Source organism: Callospermophilus lateralis, chromosome 18 (genome assembly GCF_048772815.1).
Source record: "Callospermophilus lateralis isolate mCalLat2 chromosome 18, mCalLat2.hap1, whole genome shotgun sequence".
Classification (NCBI taxonomy): domain Eukaryota; kingdom Metazoa; phylum Chordata; class Mammalia; order Rodentia; family Sciuridae; genus Callospermophilus; species Callospermophilus lateralis.
In genome coordinates, this window is record NC_135322.1 from 64538820 (window position 1) to 64547421 (window position 8602).

An 8602-nucleotide genomic window follows, 5' to 3' on the forward strand; every position below is an offset into this window, starting at 1 on the left:
GGGGTATGTGAGCAGTGGAGGGTATGTGAGCAGGTGGGCGGGTAGGTGAGCAGTGGGCGGGTAGGTGAGCAGTGGGGGGTAGGTGAGCAGTGGGGGGTAGGTGAGCAGTGGGCGGGTAGGTGAGCAGTGGGAGGTATGTGAGCAGTGGGCGGGTAGGTGAGCAGTGGGGGGTAGGTGAGCAGTGGGGGGTAGGTGAGCAGTGGGAGGTAGTTGAGCAGTGGGGGGTAGTTGAGCAGTGGGGGGTAGTTGAGCAGTGGGGGGTAGGTGAGCAGTGGGGGGTAGGTGAGCAGTGGGGGGTAGGTGAGCAGTGGGGGTAGGTGAGCAGTGGGAGGTAGGTGAGCAGTGGGAGGTAGGTGAGCAGTGGGCGGGTAGGTGAGCAGTGGGGGGTAGGTGAGCAGTGGGGGGTAGGTGAGCAGTGGGAGGTAGGTGAGCAGTGGGGGGTAGGTGAGCAGGCGGGGGTAGGTGAGCAGGGCGAGGTAGGCGAGCAGTGGGCGGGTAGGCGAGCAGTGGGAGGTAGGCGAGCAGTGGGAGGTAGGCGAGCAGTGGGGGGTAGGCGAGCAGTGGGGGGTAGGCGAGCAGTGGGGGGTAGGCGAGCAGGGGGAGGTAGGCGAGCAGGGGGAGGTAGGCGAGCAGTGGGAGGTAGGCGAGCAGTGGGGGGTAGGCGAGCAGGGGGAGGTAGGCGAGCAGTGGGGGGTAGGCGAGCAGTGGGGGGTAGGCGAGCAGGGGGAGGTAGGCGAGCAGGGGGAGGTAGGCGAGCAGTGGGGGGTAGGCGAGCAGTGGGGGGTAGGCGAGCAGTGGGGGTTAGTCGAGCAGTGGGGGTTAGTCGAGCAGTGGGGGGTAGGCGAGCAGGGGGTGGTAGGGGAGCATGGGGTGGTAGGCGAGCAGTGGGAGGTAGGCGAGCAGTGGGAGGTAGGCGAGCAGTGGGGGGTAGGCGAGCAGTGGGGGGTAGGCGAGCAGTGGGTGGGTAGGCAGCAGTGGGTGGGTAGGCGAGCAGTGGGGGGTAGGCGAGCAGTGGGAGGTAGGCGAGCAGTGGGAGGTAGGCGAGCAGGGGGGCGGGTAGATGAGGAGGTGGGCGGGTAGATGAGAAGGTGGGCGGGTAGGTGAGCAGGTGGGCAGGTAGGCGAGCAGTGGGCGGTAGGTAGGCCCTCAGGCAGACCTGGCTGACTGGCCCGGGCCAAGCTCAGGGCTGACTCCGTGTGAAGCCCACCCCTCTGCCACTCACCTGTAGGGGTGTGGACGGAGTCTCCTGGGGAAGGAGGAGGTGGCTCCAGTAACAGGAGGCGGCCTGCGTGGGAGGTGGGAGGCCCAAGTTCAAGTCCTGCCCTGCCAGCCGCCTGCTGTGCAGCTTTGGCTACGACACCCCTGGTTGAGGGGGACGGCGAGGCCCCGGCCCTCCCAGATGCCAGGTCTCCAACACGGGTACCTGGGGGCTCTCTGAAGGGCCCAGGCAGTAAGAGCAGTCAAGGGCCCCCAAGGACGGGGTGCAACAGGCAAACGCCAAGCTTCTGCCCTGCCACAGAGGCCTGGCTGAGCCACGGGGCTCTTGCCCACCCAGCCCTGGCATGAGAGCCCATCGCATGGCACTCCCAGGTCGGTCCTAAAGACCTGGGAAGCTGCCCAGGAGCTGGGCAGGCTCAGCCCGGACAAGGCAGGCCATCTGCAGGCCACCAGTGGCCCCAGCCCTCACCCCGTCCCTCAGGCACGCCTGATCCCCCATGGCCATACGGGAGCCCAGCTCCTGGTGCCCGCTGGTCAACAGGCCACCCCCACAAAAAACAGCATGGTACTTCCCGGCACAGGGCTGGAGCTCTGGAACTCACTCAATGAAGCCACCATTGTGTGCCGACTGTATACAAGCTCCTGCTGTGCGGTCAGTGAACGCAGTCCAGAGGAGGAGCTGGATGGTCTCAGCAGACCGAGGTCACTGTGGCACAGCCAAGTCCAGGAGGGAGACACAGAGGTCCCCAGACCAGGACCAGGACCAAGACCCCTTTGCTTGGGGTGGGTGAAGTGGGGTCTCCTGCCATCAGAGTCTTGACGGGGCTCCTGGGAGTGGGACCGTATGTGGCCACGGCAGGGGCTTTAGGACCAGAAGGGGCTGTTTTGAATCCAGCTCCGCCACTTGGCTGCGTAACCAAAGTCCTCTCTCTGAGGCCGCTTCCCCATCCTTAAAGCAAGATCCACACACAGACGGATAACCCTCTGCCCGGGGCCCAGGTGGGACCTCCGCCATTCTGTCCTCTGCGGAGACAGAGCCCAGTGAACACCCGTGGGCCTCACTGCCCGCACGGCAGGACGTGGCTGGTCACAGTGAGGGGAGGAATGTGCAGAGGGTCCTGGGAGAGGGAGGTGGGGAGGCCCAGGTAGCTCCCCATCTCTCAGAAGCACCACGGAGCCTGGACACCAAGAGGTCAGCCCAGGAGGATGCAGGGCTTCCCCCACTGGCCACTGGGTGTCCTCCACGCACTGCTGGCCCTGCCTGAGCACTGGGGCGAGGGTATAGTAGGTGGAGCTGGGCTCTGGGCCACACTCCTGCTTCATGACCTCTGTGACCTTGGGCAGGGTCCTGAACCCTCCCCCAAACCCTCATTCCCTCCACATCCAGGCCCCCAGTTCTCTCCCACACTGCACAGGAGGCTCGGCCACCCCTGGCTGGTCCAGTCAGCCAGGCCAGCATACCCGAATCTCAGCTCTGCCAGTTCACAATGTCGGGGAGACCACTGCCCTCACCCCAAAGCAGGGACGAGGTTAGGAAGGACAGCATCCAGACCGGCATGTCCAAGGCACCCACCAGGCTCATGGAGCATTCTAGAAAGTCACAAAGGCTTGGCGCAGGGCCTTGGTCCATCTGCTGGGGAGGGCAGCCCTGACCACCGAGCCTCGTCTGCACCATCACACACGCTGGCCTCGGGGCTCCTGGGGCTGTTTACACATAAACCTAAGAGGACAAACGCCCATTAAAATCCAGGTCTCCGGTGGCCGCGTTTCAAGTGTCCAACAGGCACATGTGGCCGGTGGCTGTCTTGGGAAGCACAGGCAGATATTTCCACCATCAGAGTTAACTGGACAGGGCTGGGCTGTGCACCACTGCTCAGTAAATGGTGGGGGGCAGAGAGAAAGAAGGAGGGGTAAGGGAGTGGACGGTTGGACAGGTGAGGAGGTAGACACATGGGTGGACCAGGAGCAGGAAGGTGGGTTGGTGTGTAGGTACGTGGGGGGACAGGTAAAGTTAGTGAGTAGGTAAGTGGTGGGGAAAGATAGCAGGTAGGCGGGCAAGTAAGTGAGCGGGTGGGCAGGTGGACAGGTGAGTGGGTAGACAGGTGGCCAGGTAGGTGCATGGGTGGGCAGACAGGCAGGTAGATGAGCAGGTAGACACCTGGGTGGGCAGGTGGGCAGGGCGGCAGATAGCAGGTAGGCGGGCAGGCAGGTGAGTGGGAGGGCAGGTGGGCAGGTACGTGCTGGGTAAGTGGGTAGGTGGGTGTTCTTTGGGCTCCCTGAGGCCCAGTTACTACAGAAACGTGTTTCCCACCCCTGGACAGTCACTCCACAGCCACTCCACAGAGACTCTGAGACTGTGCCCTCTCTGGCACCGCAGGCCGCACCCGACAGCGCCCGCAGGCAGAGGGTGCAGAGGTGTGCCTCAGCGGGGACCAGGGCGAGTTCGTCACTGCATTGGACAGGACAGTGGTGCGGCCCCAAGACACGTCCCTGGAGCACAGGGGACAGACCTAGAACAGTGGGGCCAAATTCTCCCAGAGTCCTGGAGCAGAGCCGTGACCACAGGCCTGGACACCACCACGTCCCCCAGGTCTGCTGCTGATGACGGAGGGCAAGAGGGCCACACCCACAGCGTGCTATCACTCAGCCACCAAGAGGACTGGCACTGTGACCCACACTGCACCGTGGATGACCCTGGAATCAAGACACCCAGTGAAAGGGGCCAGGCCCAGCCACGGAGGGCATGATGCCAGTCAGACGCAGGGTGCCCAGCAGGCAGGTCAGAGACAGAGAGCAGACTCCTGGTGCCCAGGGAGGACGAGTGTGCGGCTGGATGGAGACACGGTGAGGCCAGTTGGTCACAGGCCTCAGGGGTGGAAGTTACAACACGTGGGTCGTGGATCTCTAAAAATCCAATGCTGAGACCCACCTGAAGCAGGCCCTCCCCCAGTGGACGTGCTGTGCCTTGGCCAGGGGGGACGCAGAAACGGCTCTCCTCCCAGGACGGCGGTGGAGAAGGAGCCCTCCTTACTGGGGGAGCCACGGTCATCTCTGAAGAGGCCAGCCTGGAGTTTCTCAAATACCTTTATTGGCTGTGTTCACACCAGAATCTCACCTGCTCTCACACCGACTCACTACAAATAGAGCCACCTGACCAGTCCCGTGGATGGAATCTGGGTGTGAACTAGAGGAGCAGGCAGACAGTGGGGTCACAGGCCGCCCCTGACTGCGGAGGTGGTGGAGGCCGTGGCTGGTCTTCTGTGGGTGTGCTGACAGCAGTGGACAGTCCAACTTCAGATCCAAAAATAATGGCTGCAAAGCAAAGGAGCCGCCCAGCCTGAGACCACAGCCTTGGTGCCCTTGTCCAGGCTCTCGGGCGTGGACAGCCCCACTGTGCTCAGGGACTCAGGAGCAGTCCTGGCTGCACTGCCTTTTGGCCGCCGGGCAGGGCCAGTGGTCAGCCTGAGCAGCCTGCACCCGGGAGGGCCGAGGACCAGCTCCAGGCTGCACAGGAGCAGGGGAATGCAGCTGCCACTCCCGCCCTGCTCCCCACTCCCTGCTGGGAAGGCTCTGAGCCCTCACGCTGCCCAGTGTCCACCAGATGGGTAGCCCTGGCACCCCGAGCCTAGCTGGGCACGTGGCTTGAGGACCTCAGGCATCCCCCGCACCTAGCCAAACAAGGCCTGTTGGCAACGTCCAGCTGATACAGGCCCTTTGGCCCTGAGAGCTGGGCCAGAAGCCAGCCAGGCCCTGCCGGAGACCGGTCACACCACGACGGAGGCCTTTCTGGACAGAATGAGATGCAGGGCTGGGAGGTGGGCAGGAGTGGGCAGGACTCTGGGTACCAGAGCCGGGCGGGCACTCCTGTGCCTGACCTCCCAGGACAAAGCACGCCACAGTGAGCACGGGCCCAGGCCACCCAGCCCCACTGCTCACCGCATGGCCATGATGACTCTCAGAAGGGCCTGCAGGAGGGTCAGGAGCGGGGCCGGGGGGCCGACCGCCCTCCCAGGGCCAGCAGCTCATCCTGCTCAACGGCCTGGAGCCACTGCCACTTGGCCAGGGGACACCCGTTGCTGCAGATCCGGGAGCGGTTGTGCCGGGAGCGCACGTCCAGGGGGGTGTCTAGGGCAGGAGGGCTGGGCGTGAGCGGGCACCTGTCCCCAAGCCACCTGTCCCCAAGCCGCCACAGAGTGGGTAGCCTCGCAGCGTGGCCTGCAGCCTCTGAGGTGCCCTGGGTCACCTCTGCCTGGGATCTGCTCCAAATCACTGTCTAGCAGGGAGGGGCCGGGAGGCCTCAGGACACCAGCAAATCAGAGCCCTGGGGACAGGCCTGCGGGACCAGCAGGAGAGCTCAGGCTGCAGGATGCTTCCCCAGGGCCCCAGCGGCCCAGAAACCCACGGCCCAGCGACGTCTTCCCAACAGTCCTCGCCCGTGATGAAGCCAAGAGCAGACCTGCCGTGACCCCCGCTGCGTCCTCCCAGGGGCCCACTCGCGGCCACGTCAGGGCCGCCTTCCGTGCAGCACAGGAGCCTTGCTGGGAGCACCAGGGACCTCCGTGGCGTCCCCTCCTCAGTGCTCCATTCCCTCCTGCCCTTTCCTCCCCATGGCCAGGGGCATCGACTGTCCACACAGACGCCCGGCGTGTAGCCGCCACCTGTGCGTGTAGCCGCCACCTGTGCGTGCCCAGGCAGCCCCTGGCGGTACGCGACTCCCGCCATCGTGGGGGGCTCCAGTGTTCACCCCACAGCAGTTCAAGCTTCCACCCGTGACCCTTCAGGACCACGTGGCCATCGCGTGGCCCCACAATGCTATGAACAGGAAGCCCACCACGTGAACACGGGAGCACCCCAACCTGAGACCGTAAAGGCACTCTCCTTGGGGAGGCTCTGCCACAAAGGCATAGTGCCGAGAAGCACAAGTCCCGGGTACAAGAAAAATACAGACTTCTCTCCAAAGTGGACATCACTTGACTTTGGGACCAAGGAAAGCACCCCCAACACTCAGACCTGTGCCGGACACTGGAGCGGACGACAGTCCTGTGCTCGCAGGAGCGAGGAGACGTGTGCTCCCGTCCCGCCTCAGGGCCGCCGGCCTCCTGGCTTGGCCAGTTTTGAGGTTAGAATCACGCTCCGCACAACTGCCCCGAGCCAGAAGACCTCGCCTGCGGTGGAAACTGACACTGGCTTAACACGTCAGTCTGTACACATGGCTCCACAATTTGCTTTTTTTTTCCTTTCTGTGCATTTCTGAGTTGCTGCGGCTGGCCTCCAGCTTGTGCTCCTCCTGCCTCAGCCTCCTGAGTAGCTGGGATTACAGGTGTGTGCCACCGCGCCCACCTTGGTGGAGCCCTGTTTTGAGACTCTGTTGTGCATATTTTCCTGGGAGCAAAGCCTTGGGCTCTCCCCAAACCATCCCCAGGCAGTTCACTGGGTCCCTTTCCCTATTGCTCGCAGCTCCCTCCCTAGGAGGCAGGTGCCGTGTTTCAGGTGTACCCTTGTGGCCATTCTCCTCCTGAGCACTGCTGGTCACTCCGTATTACGCTCGGGGGCCCCTGCTGAGGATGGGAGCGTGTGGAGAGTCTCCACGAGCCGTTTCTGAGCAAAGCTTGCTTGTAAGGAGGACAGATAGCCAGAACTGCCCCACACAGAGGCCGGACAGAGTCTGCTCCTGAGCACTGCTTTACCAGTGGGGCAGTACCAGTGGCCAGTATCTGTGTTCGCATCACGAAGACGGCCCTTCCCAGGCGCTCCCCCCCCAGTGCCTCTGGGAGTCCCCAGGGAGCCCCTCACCCTCCCAGAGCACCAGCCCTCCTGTCGGGGGACTCTGCGCAGAGCCCGCAGGTGCCCCAGGGAAGGACGCCGCACCAGCCGAGTTGGCCGGCCGCCTCTGCAGGGAACGCCCTCAGTCAGGGCAGCCCCGCTCTGCAGATGCAGCACAGAGAGGACAGCTTCTCCCAGGCACCAGGCCACGAGACCTGGACACCTACACACGCGTACGCACGTGTGAACACACTCTGTGCAGAGCCCGCGACTGTGAGCACAGGCCACGCCCAGCGCGAGCACACGGGCCTGCTGGCTGTCACAGGGACGCGGTGACCATAAGCCTGAGAACCGCCCTGAGCATCCAGCACACCGTGAAGGGAGAGTGAGCACATGGCGGGTCGTAGGTAGGAATGTGGGCCACGCCATGATCACGGTACACGCTCACATCACACGCACTCATGCACACCACGTCTCGACCCGAGGAGCCTGCCGCTGAAACACTGCAGACCCTGCCCTGCCCAGCAAGGCTGAGACGGGCAGCTGCAGCCCCTGGGACACTGGGAGAGGGAGCGGGTGGTGCTGACCCCTGGTGGGCAGGGGAGGCACAGCAACGTCCCTGTTCCACAGACGTCTGGGGGAGCGAAGCCTCCCCTCCCACCACGAGGCTCCTGGGACCCCCTTCCCAGGGAGGGTGAGGGGAGCCACCCGCTGGCGAGTCACCTTGCAGGGCCTTGAGATTCCGCTGCTTCTCACCACCTAAAAGACAAGAATGGGCGAGCGCGTCAGCCCAGGGACCCCCGGAGGGGAGGCCAGCCCCCATGCTAGGGCCCGCAGGTCCTCTCTGGGGACAGCCAGCAGGTCCAGGTGGATGACCAGCATGTGGAATGCAGGAGGAGGGAGGGGAGCCCTCTCACTACCCCAGGAGGAGCAAGGCCCCTGGGGAGGAGGGCCTGCAGGGGGCTGTGGACAGTCAGGGCAAGAGGACAGGAAGCAGAGGGCTGCCCAGGGCCAGCCCTCCCTGGCCTCTGCAGGATGCTGGGGGTGGGGAGAGGAGAGACGAGGGATGAGAGAGTAGGAGGAGGTGGGAAGAGGAGGCAGCAAGCAGAGGGGGAGAGGGAGGAAGGGGAGAGGGGGAGGGGGAGAGAGGAGAGGGGAGGAGGGGAGGGAGGAGGAAGGGAGAGAGGGGAGGGGAGAGGAGGAGGAAGGGAGAGGGGAGGGGGAGGAGGGAGGAAGGGGAGAGGGGGAGGGGAGAGGGAGAGGGGAAGGGGGAGGAGAGGGAGAGGGGAGGGGAAGGGAGGAAGGGAGAGAGGAGGAGGGAGAGGGAGGGGAGAGGAGGGGAGGGAGGAGAGGGAGAGGAGAGGGAAGGGAGAGGAGGAGGGGAGGGAGGGAAGGGAAGGGGGAGAGGGAGGAGGGAGGGAGGGGAGAGGGAGAGGGGGAGGGGAGGGGAGAGGGAGGGAAGGGAGAGAGGGAGAGGGAGGAGGGAGGGAGGGAGAGGGAGGAGGGAGAGGGAGGAGGGGAGAGGGGGGAGAGGGAGGAGAGGGAGAGGGGAGAGGGAGGGAGAGGGGAGAGGGGGAGGGGGACGGAAGGAAGGGAGAGGGGGGAGGAACGGAGGGAGGGA